The 12,380-nt window shown below is 41.0% G+C and overlaps 1 long non-coding RNA gene across 3 annotated transcripts in view; it reads left to right on the top strand.

The window, feature by feature from the left end:
* Positions 1-12,380, top strand: part of LOC307217223 — a 239,041-nt gene that overhangs the window by 162,586 nt on the left and 64,075 nt on the right. For 2 of the 3 annotated variants that reach the window (XR_013839453.1, XR_013839454.1), the window contains exon 3: positions 6,483-6,557. The exons of the other annotated variant lie outside the window; for it this stretch is intronic. This is a non-coding gene — a long non-coding RNA (uncharacterized lncRNA). The remainder of the gene's footprint in view (positions 1-6,482; positions 6,558-12,380) is intronic. 3 annotated transcript variants of the gene reach the window in all.

Raw genomic sequence — 12,380 nt, 5'->3', positions numbered from 1 at the left:
ATAGACCACCATTTTGCACCTGTAGAAGTAGAGCAGTAGATGTGCTGTCTTCATCTTTGCAAGATACTCTGTGGTTTTCCATAAAAAAAAAATCCCTATTGGGTTTTATCCATGGAAAGCAAATCAGTGGGTTGGCCTTCCCCAACAGCAAATACCATGTGGATTCTTACATCCAGAATGGAGATTGTATAGGAACAGTAGCATAAGACAGGGGCTGCTAAATAAATCTATGTAAACAACTTATACCTTGCACCTGACCTGCACTGTATATATTTTTTCTGGTCTCGTAGATTGTGCTCACCCAAATAATCACTGCGGAATCCACTTTCAACACAGAAAGAAATATTACTTCCCCAATAATGACATGCATTATTCAAACAGTCTGTAGGTTTGTATTTGCTCATCAGTGGTGACAACTTTACAAATGAAACAGTAAAAAAACAGTATATTAGTACATTAAAGTAAAATGTTATGCTATGTATATCGCCAAAGTACTGCAGTGATATGTTGATCAATCTCCTTTTGCCAAAGCACAATGCAAAACTGGTTGTTTTTAACACATTCATTAATAAAGACTTAAAAAAAGGGGGGGGGCTTGGAAACTGTGTTAAAAATGCTACTAAACAGAAAACACAAAGCAATATCATACAGAGATGAGACACACTCTAAGACTTTTCTTTCAGGATTTAAAAAAGATATTCTGATTGTTCATCGATGAAAGCAACTGGCATAGACTGCTGAACTGGTTATTTTATTTTATCCAATATTGCTTGCAAAGATACCACTTTCATTTTTGCCAGCATTTGTAGTGTAAATGAGGAGCAACCTATCGTAAAATGATGCTACTGAGATCAAAGGAAGCAATCCCTACCACTAAGCTGAAATCATTCTGGGGAACTGTTTTTGATTATGGTTAATGATGTAATCAAGCTAGTAAACTGCCTAGAAGTTGTCGTTGTAGTGGGATTACAGTTTGCCATCACAGAGCACCTAATAATACGAACAAAAAAGTTTGGACTTATAAAAATAAGATATTACGGTAGTTAATGTTTACTTTAATGGCACATGAGATGAGATCGGGTTGATTAGAATGCTGATAGGAGCTTTTCCCAAAGGAAAATTACTGAAATTTTTGTACGGACGAAAATGCCAATAATATAGAGGGGGGGGGGGGGAAGACCACAAGAGTCATTTTTAACATCTTTGATTTCATTCTTTAAAGACCAATTATTTTTCTGTCCCCTGTGGGAAGGGGGAAAAAAACTTCTTTCTTAATGGCAGAATCATTCTGAGACTTCTCTGATTCATTTTATATTTAGTAGATTACAGTTTTAGAGTCATCAGTCAGAAGGAACCCAGCCAACTGACAGACCTGAAATCATGTCCTTTGATTGTAATTGACAGGAAAAGCATTTAAGGTAAAGGGGAAAAATATTTTATTCATCTTTGATTACACTGTGATGTGATTTGGTGACATAATACAGCTGTGAACTGAAGCAAGAAAGGCAATAATTCCTACTTCAGGTTTTTGACATGATGTAGCCCTTTAGTCTTCTTCAAGCCTAAGCCTCCAGCTACAATAGGCCCCTTGATGGAGTCTAGACAAATAGATATACAGACTGTTGCCATTTAAAAAGCAAACAGCTTTAAAAAAGCATTTCTCAAGGCTGTGTATTTCAGACCTAAATGGCGGCACAATTTCCCACCCCCCAAAATTATATTCAGTTAGCTCCCGCCCTCCAGAAACAACTTATTGGGCTGAGCTCCTTCACTTTAATCGGGTCTTAAAAGTAATCAAGAAAATGGTATTTGTTGCCATATTAAAAATATTCTCACAATAGGCTTTAAACATCTTGCAACTAATTCATATGCAGGAGACATTTATTTCCAGTATCATACTGCCTGGACGGCTATCATAGCTTTTCTCTTTCTTCCCTGCCTTAGTATCATTTTGATCTCAATAGGTCCATTTTCTATTAGTATAATAACTTTCAGGTGGCATTTTCTTCTCAATTGCTTATTCAGTATGTAGGATGGTGGTGAAGGGGAACGGTGACTTCAGCTTCCATCAGCCCCAGCCAGCATGGCCAGTGGTCAGTGGTAATGAGAGTTGTAGCCCAATAACATCTGGAGGGCTGTGGATAGCCTATTCCTGATGGAGAAACACAGGTAAATCATCAGCTGTGGGTGAAACCTGTGCTTTAGAAATATGAATGGCAAATTTTTCCCAGTGAGTGACACAAGTTGAATGTAGATGTACCAGAGGTGAAAAATAGCTTAGTTAAATCAATTGCGAGACAGAGGTGAGATCTCCATTGGTTGTTAAGAAGTCAAACCAACGATCATCACCTTCAATAGCAATTTCTTAACTCACTGCATTGCTCTGGAGTTATTTGGGAAAGAGTAAAGATAGAATATGGGTCTCTTGTTTTGGGTAAGGAATGGATGGCTTCAGACAGGGCTGGATTTTTATTAAAATCTCAGTGCTGAACGTATCCACATGGAATTTTGTTTTCTTATTCCCTTCTCACTCCTTGATCTGTACAGGAAGTGACTTACATTTTTACCCATCTCACTAAAAATACAAACAATGCATGACTCTTTCATATGTATTATATGTACAATATACATCTTCCTTTGTATGTCATTTTGCATATAATTACTCAGGGTTCTTTTTTAAAAAATGACAATACACAAAATATAAAACTGCCAATGCAAGAGGTCGTCCAATGCAAAGAAAACCCAATTGTATCTGAATCAAGTTGCATGCTTTGTACAAATCCTTTTTAAATGGATTCCTTTCCTACCCTAGTTTGAGGATTAGTTCTTCAGGTAGAGCAGTTTTTAAAGTCTCCAGTCTATTTCCCAAATATATTTATCCAAATCCAAGAAATCAATTTCCGAAAGATTTGGACCCAGAACCAGGACATCATCTGGGAGAAGCTGCACATATTTCTTACTGTCACTGTTCTTTCATATATTTTCTGGAGTGTGTTACCTATGCTTTTTGGTGCATGATGTCAACAGTGCAGTATGAAGCATGTAGTATTTTTGATGATACCATTAGTTGATGCGAATTTACATGAAAGTGTTTTAAAGAAGTTATTGAAGCAACATAACAATACCAAGTGACTATTGCAGTAGTAAAAAAAAGTCCATGAACTTCCAGCATTAAAATACATAACAATCCATGGTGGGGTTTTGGGTTGGTGGAAGAAGGTAGCTAAATTCCACCCCTTATTCATGATATACTAGGCATCCTAGGTGATGTGATGACGTATCTAGGGTGGGTAAAAAGTTAGTTTGCTGGAAGGAATAAGTTGGCTGAGGGCCATTATTGCTAGCATTTCCCCTTTATTCACTCATCTTTTTTAAAAAAAATGCCCATAGTCGACACAACAGTATAGCTAATAATCATGCATTTACCATGCAGGAGGTCAAACAAAACAGCATTTGTTTGAAGACAATTCTCTTGCCAGGTAGGCTAGTCATTTGTTTCTAGGGGCACAATCTACCCACATGCTAGTGCTCAGATTATGGAGGGAAAGTTAGACAAAGACCTTAATGAAATCTACAAGTCTCCCATCTCAATTTCCTTGTCCCTCTTGTAATTCAAACACTGGAATGAATGGGAGCTGAAGAAGAATATCTCGGTGGGGAGAACTTGTCGGATTGTGCCCATACAGTAGTTGTAATAGTTGCCTTTAACGCCCCCTCTTAAATAAATTCAGAAAAGACTCAAATTTTGGTTTGTTTTTTGGTAGAATTTAGGCCACAACTTTATTGATTGCACCAAGTGAATGGTTGCAATGGCTCTGGTTCGACTAGCTCCCTGCACCATTGCAGGTAGCGCTGACCCAGGATACCAGGATAGGTCAGCCTAGGGTGAACACCTGGATAAGTGGAAAGCCGGGAGCAGGCTATCTCCACCACCCAAATGCCCCCTGGACTCAGGCACAGGCACAACCCCCTCACAAGGGTTGACCAAACCATTGAGTTCCTTGATTCTTTTAACGGAATAACCTTCACATAGGGATCCCTATTTGCAAGTTGTGACGATTTGCTACATGGCAGGCGAAACCCAAATGGCACCAGCCAATCAGCCAAGTGGGGAAAATTCCTGCCATGCCCCTGTCCCAACGGCAGATGACACACAACGGCATAGCAAGGTCAAGCGCATAAGCCCTAAATATAGGGAGAGGTGGGTGGGTGTTCAGATGCACACACCGAAAGAGGAAGCTCTGGGTCACGTGCATAGGTATATTTGGATCCCTTGATCAGTTTAGCCTGTGTCCCATTGGCCTGATTGAACCCTGCATCAAGGGACGTACCAATCGGGTGTTGTGGCTATCCAAACGTACCCACCCACAACACAGGCTTAGGTTGCCAGGTCCCACCGCAACATGTGCCCTCTTTAAGGGAGGACCTGATTTATGAGTAAAGACTTCATAAGATACTTAAGTGTGAGGCCTAATGCAGAATCTGTCTAGAGCAAGAACTCTGCAGGGTAGGGTGGAGGCTAGTCAGCATTTATCATTTAGTTTTGCTGATCATGATAGATTTGCAGGAAACTCAAGTGAAATAAATGGCAACAATCCTTCATAGTATGCTATAAATGGATATCTCACATTTATTTTTTATCATGACAAATTTCAGCTCTAGTACAACTGAACAAAATCATACACAATGAATCCTAGGCAGTGTTATGCAAAAGGGTCCATGGAGGGGAAAATCCTATTTATGGACTGCCTAATCGAAAGCTTTGCCAGACTCATGCCAACAGGATAGAAGGGGTGAGGGGGGGGGAGTGTTGGTGTTTCTCTCTGTTTTTGTATCTGAGGCGGTAATGTTTTTTTGATCAGAGTTGTATTTTCCATGCCATTGGTTGCAATGAGAGAAAAAACAACAACCCAGTACTTAAAAAAAAAAAATCAGTACAGAAACTCCAAGCCATATGGAAGATCTGCTTTATTCTATGGTCCCTTAATGCCCTCCCAGGGTCTGTAAGATTGTTCTCTAAGACTGCTTGCCTGGGAGTAAGACCCATTCAGCTCAGTAGAATTTACTTCTCATGTCTAAGCTTGCACAGTACACTGTGTTGTATATTTAACTTTTAGATTTAGTCCAATACCAGATCAAGTTGCTTCAATTACGGTACCTAACACTGAATGCATGAGCAGTTGCAAATTTCATATGCTACCAAGCTATGGAAGCCGTGAGTTAAATACTATTATTCATTAGCTAATAAAAACGACTCTTTTCCTTGAGAAGAAACTACTTCTTATTTAAAATATGAAATGTAGACTTGGAATCCCCAGGAACATGCATGGTAAAATATGTTAACCCTCTCTCTTAGAAGATATTATTTTATTTTTATGTGGGGCGGGGGGACACACCTGTCCCACGTTTCAGCCCCAGAAGGGCAAGTCAAATGCCTTTTTATGCAAATAGACATTATTTTTCATGGGTCTGAAAAGCAGCATGAAAAGGATTTCACATCAGCTCCCAGTTTGAAGATGCATTTCTACAAGCATTAGGAGAGTAAGTGCCATTGAACTCTGAAGGGAGGGGCACCAAAGGTAACTTGCCCTTTGGGATACTTCTTTGGGTTGTGATGAGAGTGAGAGCACTCCCCCTGTTTGCTTGGTCCTAAGTGAGAGATTGGAGGGGAGGATGTGAGTTAATTTGGCTTCTGTGTGCTGTGGAGTTGTGTCTGTAGAGAGAGCATCATTGCAAGACCATGAATCCAGAGTGACCTGGTGCATCAGATGATTTTGCTATTTTATACTTTTAATTAGGGACGCAGGTGGCGCTGTGGGTTAAAGCCTCAGCGCCTAGGACTTGCCGATCGAAAGGTCAGCGGTTCGAATCCCTGCGGCGGGGTGCGCTCCCGCTGCTCGGTCCCAGCGCCTGCCAACCTAGCAGTTCGAAAGCACCTTCGGGTGCAAGTAGATAAATAGGGACCGCTTACCAGCGGGAAGGTAAACGGCGTTTCCGTGTGCGGCTCTGGCTTGCCAGAGCAGCGATGTCACGCTGGCCACGTGACCCGGAAGTGTCTCCGGACAGCGCTGGCCCCTGGCCTCTTAAGTGAGATGGGCGCACAACCCCAGAGTCTGTCAAGACTGGCCTGTACGGGCAGGGGTACCTTTACCTTTACCTTTATTTGTTTTTATTGTGCTTTTCCTTTGTATTCGTATTCTGTCCACTGCTTCGGGGACCTTTGGGCTGAACAGCGGTAGGTCTAGAAAGGAACCAACTATTACTATAGACATGTAGAGGGCTGCACAGAAGAAACACATTTTTAAAAGTGCTTCTTATGAGGTCAAACTTTATCTATAGTCTCTAAGGAAAAGTCAGACTTTATATTCTAAATTCTCTATTATCCTCAAAAAGAGAGAACTTTTAAGGATAACCCCTTAAAATAAAATTAATGAGGTCAGATGCAAAGTTTTTATGCAAACCTTTTCCTGACTTCATCCCAGGAGGGGGAGAAAAAGGGAAACCCTGGTCAGCATTGCCATCAGAACATCTCAAGACTTTAAGAAGACCTCCATCTGGTATGTCAGCACCTTTTATTTTAATCTCTTTACTGCATTCCTGAGTGGGTTTATTTTTTCTGAATCCATTTAAATGTTGCCATCTGTCACCCCGTTCCACGTTTACAACATAATGGAATCCCTTCTGGATTTCTACTCCTATTTTTAATATTGAAGTCCTCGTTGAGGAGATAGCTTACAGTGCAACCTTATGTATGTTTCCTCAGAAGAAAGTCCCACTATGCTCAATGCTGTTTGCTTACTCCCATGTTCAGAATTGCAACCTTAAGCAGCCCTTAAGGTAGGGATAGAGAACCTGTGGCTCTCCAGATGCTTCTGACTACAACTCCCACCATCCCTGGCCATTGGCTGTGATGGCTTGACCTGATGGGAGTTAAGAGTCTAAAAATATCTGGAGTTCCACAGTCCATCCGCTCCCCCACTGCTTAAGAGGAGCAAAAAGCCTAGTGGTTATAAAGGTAAAGGGACCCCTGACCATTAGGTCCAGTCATGACCGACTCTGGGGTTGTGGCACTCATCTCGCTTTACTGGCCGAGGGAGCTGGCGTACAGCTTCCGGGTCATGTGGCCAGCATGACTAAGCCGCTTCTGGCGAACCAGAGCAGCGCCCAGAAACACTGTTTACCTTCCCGTCGGAGCGGTACCTATTTATCTACTTGCACTTTGACGTGCTTTCGAACAGCTAGGTTGGCAGGAGCAGGGACCGAGCAACAGGAGCTCACCCTGTCGCGGGGATTTGAACTGCCGACCTTCTGATTGGCAAGTCCTAGGCTCTGTGGTTTAACCCACAGCGCCACCCACGTCCCTCTAGCGGTTATAGTTTGGCTTTAAAACTCTCAGCTGGTTGACATGTACATGATGATTCAAGACTTGAATTCTGTTCAGACATTCACACCTGATGGCTCAGCACCAGACTTTCACACAGTCAAGCATCTTGTTTGCACAAAGCCTATGCACAATGCCTGTTGTCACAGTCTTATTGCTGAGCAACCATGTGCAGAGCTCAGTGGGGTGGGAGGCCAGCCAACCAGAAGAGTCTGTGAGCTGTACTTGCCTGGATGCTGAGTCAGCATCCAAAGTCAGGTCCAATCCAAGGGCGAACAGCAATCCGCATGGTTAAACTGCCAGGAGTCAGGGAATCCGATGATCATAGGGTCAAGGGTCAAGATAAGCAGGAAGCAGCAAGGCAGGACCAGGAACTACAAGCACTGTTACCAGTAACTGACTGCTGCTGGAAGCTCTCCTTAAGAAGGCTGAAGCCAGCTGGTTCTCATCAGTGCCTTCTCCTGTGTCCTTGAAAGCTGATCAGCTGCAGGTAGAGTCACTCCTTCTTCTCCCCCTTCAGGCTGCTGTTCAGCAGGTGAAGCTGACTCTTGACCCATGACACTTATTCTCAAAGTATACAATACTGATTGAATGTACAAGACATACCCTGTCCACATTTGGCTATATGTACATAGGTACTGGGAAAAGAAAATTTTTAAATAGGTTCTGGGGCTAGTGGTTGAAATGTCCCCTCCATGCATTCTATCCTGTTCTGTGTTAAAGCCTGAACAGGCTTTGATTATTCTTGAATGAGAGTATAACCTGTCTCATCAAACTGATGTCACTGATATGACTGTTCTACCTGCAGTAATAATTAACACGTTCCTTTGTTCAAACCCTCATTTGATGCTACTGCTATCAGTTAATGATAAACATACTAAACTAACTGGTGCCACAAAATTACTCTTCCAAAGTTTACCTACATTACAGGGAGAGGAATCAGAAGACAGATCCAAGTCCTTGTCGATCACTCACAAAGTTGTACTACAACCACCATTGGCAAACTAGTGCCTTCCTGATGTTTTGGACTACAATTCCAACAGGCTGGATCTGAGTAGGGTTGAAATACATCTGGATTTAGGATAACTATGAAAAATGCTGGTCTGAAATTAAGAGAGACTTGGATAGTTGGACAAAATTGAAGCTTTCCTTGTTAGGCCGTATTGCTGCTGTTAAGATGAATGTATTGCCGAGAATGTTGTTTTTGTTCCAAACATTGCAGATTGTGGACAAGACGGAGTGTTTCCGGAAGTGGCAGAGAGATATTTCTAAATTTGTCTGGCAGGGCAAAAAGCCCAGAATTAAGTTCAAGATACTAACTGATGCAAAAGAAAGAGGGGGCTTTGCCCTGCCAGACTTAAAGCTGTACTATGAAGCCGCAGCTTTCTGCTGGCTAAAAGACTGGCTACTTCTCGAAGACACTGATGTATTGGATCTGGAAGGTTTTAACAATGCTTTTGGTTGGCATGCATACTTATGGTATGACAAGGTTAAGATCAATAAGGTCTTTAAGAACCATATTGTCAGGAAAGCAGTATTTAATGTCTGGACAAAATACAAAGACTTATTGGAAAACAAAACTCCGAGGTGGCTTTCACCTCTGGAAGCCAAGGCCCGAAAAAGACCCAATATGGAGGCCAAATGGCCAAAATATTGGGAAATATTAGAAAAAGATGGAGATAATTGGAAATTGCAGAGTTTGGAGAAAATGAAGGATAAAGTGCGAGACTGGTTACATTATGCTCAGATTAAAGAAGTTTTTAAAAATGATAAAAAGGTAGGGTTCCAGGTGGAGAAATCGAAGTTGGAAACAGAATTGTTAGAACCAAAGACTAAGGTATTATCAAGAATGTATAACTTGCTGTTAAAATGGAATACACAAGACGAAATGGTTAAATCGGTTATGATAAAATGGGCTCAGGATATCGGGCATAATATTATGTTTGAGGACTGGGAAAGGTTGTGGACCACTGGGCTGAACTTCACTGCATGTAATGCTCTGAAGGAAAATGTAATGAAAATGATATACAGATGGTACATGACCCCAGTTAAACTCGCCAAAATATACCATTTGTCTGATAATAAATGTTGGAAATGTAAAGAACATGAAGGTACATTCTTTCACCTCTGGTGGACTTGCCCTAAAGTGAAGGCCTTCTGGGAAATGATATATAATGAGTTGAAAAAGGTATTTAAGTATAACTTCACTAAGAAACCAGAGGCCTTCCTTCTGGGTATTGTCGGCCAGAAGGTGTTAAAGAAGGACCGAACATTTTTTATGTACGCAACAACAGCAGCAAGGATACTTATCGCTAAGAGCTGGAAAACTCAAGATCTACCCACGCTGGAAGATTGGCAGATGCAGCTGATGGACTATATGCAACTGGCCGAGATGACTGGTAGAATCCGAGACCTGGGAGAGGAGAGGATTGAGGAGGACTGGAGGAAATTTAAGATTTATTTACAAAAATATTGTAATTTGGTTGAATGTTAAGAAGGATGCTAGATCATAAATAATGGCCTACCATTGAATTAGATCTGATTTTGACGATAAGCGAGATTAAGGAAAATATAAATTTATTGGAGAATTGTTAGATTTTATTTAAATGAGTGGAGATAAGATTGTAAACAAGTGGGTAATTTGCTTGGAAAAATTTTTCTTTTCTGTAACAATGTAAGTGCGAGCGGGAGACGTGGGGGAGTCCAAAGAAGTGATGAAACTATGTTATAATATAAGTAATGTTGTTTATTTATGCATTTTTATTCAAAAACTTTAATAAATATGTATTAAAAAAGAGAAAGAAATACATCTGGGTTTTCCTTGACATACACGTAATACTGCGGGTGGAAGCAGTGTCCAGAAGGAAATGGAAAGAAAAATGTCCGGGAAAATCCAGACGTATGGCAACCCATGTCGGCAATGTTGTTTTTGCTAATTTTCCTTAAAATTAGCTCAAAAATAGCTCAAAAACATCTTTTTTTGTGATTTTGCAAAAAAAAAAAAAAAAAAAAAGCCCAGCAACCCTACCTGATGGGAGGGGGAATCCAAAACTTTTTACAGACCACCAGGTGGGCAAGAGCTGCATTACATTAGCAATTATACCGTGTACACCTTTTCTGATAACCATGGTAGAACAAATGGATGAATTTGAGTAAGCAGTATATCTGCCTTGCTATATATTTTCGCTGCTAGTGATTTCTGTTACATGTGCAACATCCAGGTTGGTGTAGTGATTATAAACTACTTCTCTGCAGATGAAAGGTAAGTTATAGCTACTGCTAAAATTACCATTTGAATGATAAGCAATTTGGGGAGTAATTATAGTGCACACACTACATTCAATGCATTCTGATATATGGATAATTACTCCTGGTAATATGCTTTAGTTAGATATTACAACAACAATAACAATTTATTGCAAAATTAATTCCTTGGCACAATTTAACATTTATTAACAGGAAGTCAAAGTGACTTGGTTTATCGGGGGCCACTTGTAAGTTGCTTTCCCCTGTTCATGTGCTAATTGGTTATTATAGGTCGTTTTAATATTTTTTAGTTTAAATTAATTTGGTTTCAAGGTGCATGTGTGGGTTTTTTTAAAAGAAGACATGATATTTACAACTCATGTGGTTTTATTTAGGTAAAAAAATAGTAAGGTAATGCAATCATCTTTGGTAATAGAATGATGGATGAATGGAAAACATTTTTTTAAAAAAATCAGGTCAATGGTACTGATGATTAGTGCATTGTTAATCAAGTTCTTCAGATTGCCATCAAAAGCTTTATCTCTTTCACTCAGACTGGTGAGAGGATCATGAATATTAAAGAGATTCAAATCGATCTGCACTCATATAATATGGAACACTACAAATGAAAAGGATAAATGAACCCAGGCTGTGACTCTGTGTACAGCTATATCTTTTAACTAGACGGCAAACCCTAATCAATTTCTGGACTGATATTAGGCTTCATACACAGCAAGTCCACGGAGATAATTTTTTTTTTATAATGCTCTGTGTATTTTGTGGATGAACTACTTAGTTTAAATTGTACACCTTAATTCCAAGTACATTTACTTGGAAAAAAAAGATCTGCTGATCAGAAGGTTGGCGGTTCAAATCCCCGTGACAGGGTGAGCTCCCGTTGCTCGGTCCCTGCTCCTGCCAACCTAGCAGTTCAAAAGCACATCAAAGGGCAAGTAGATAAATAGGTACCACTGTGGTGGGAAGGTAAATGGCATTTCCGTGTGCTGCTCTGGTTCGCCAGAAGTGGCTTAGTCATGCTGGCCACATGACCCGGAAGCTGTACGCCGGCTCCCTCGGCCAATAAAGCGAGATGAGTGCTGCAACCCCAGAGTCGGTCATGACTGGACCTAATGGTGAGGGGTCCCTTTACCTTTACCTAAGACACGATATATGATTTACAAGGGAAATGAGCAACAATAAAGGTCACATGGCTCTGTTCGACAACTGAGTTGAGTGCTTGGGTAGTGTGATCCTATATGTGTTGACTCAGAGTTAGGTCCGGATGTGTGCAACAGGGTTTTCCATCAGGTAGGTTTGCATAAGATTATGGCCTAAGAGTCTCAGTGCCAAGCTGCTTGGGAGCAGGATACTTAAAAGAACATCAGGCCTCTTAATATATGCAATCAAACAGTGTACTCTGTAGAAGAGAGCCTCCTGAAGAAAGCAGGAGGGCCATCCCATATAATATAGGAATTGGGCTTTTAGTGTGCTGGCACCTAGCCTTTGGAATCCCCTCCCATTACATGCTGAGCAGATTCCATCTCTTGTATTTTCAGCACCAGCTGAATACCTTCATATGATGAGTCTGGTGGATCAAGCCAATGGCCCATCTACTTCATCATCATGTGCTCATCGTGGCCAACCAGGTGCCTGTGGGAAGCCTGCACATAAGTACAACAGAATTCTGTCTGCCTGCAGTTCCCAACAATTGGCATTAGCAGGCGTAATGCCTCTGACAATAGAGGCAGAACAT

The sequence above is a fragment of the Podarcis cretensis genome (genome assembly GCF_951804945.1).
Source record: "Podarcis cretensis genome assembly, chromosome: 5".
NCBI classification, from domain to species: domain Eukaryota; kingdom Metazoa; phylum Chordata; class Lepidosauria; order Squamata; family Lacertidae; genus Podarcis; species Podarcis cretensis.
This window is presented reverse-complemented; position numbering and strand designations above follow the sequence as displayed.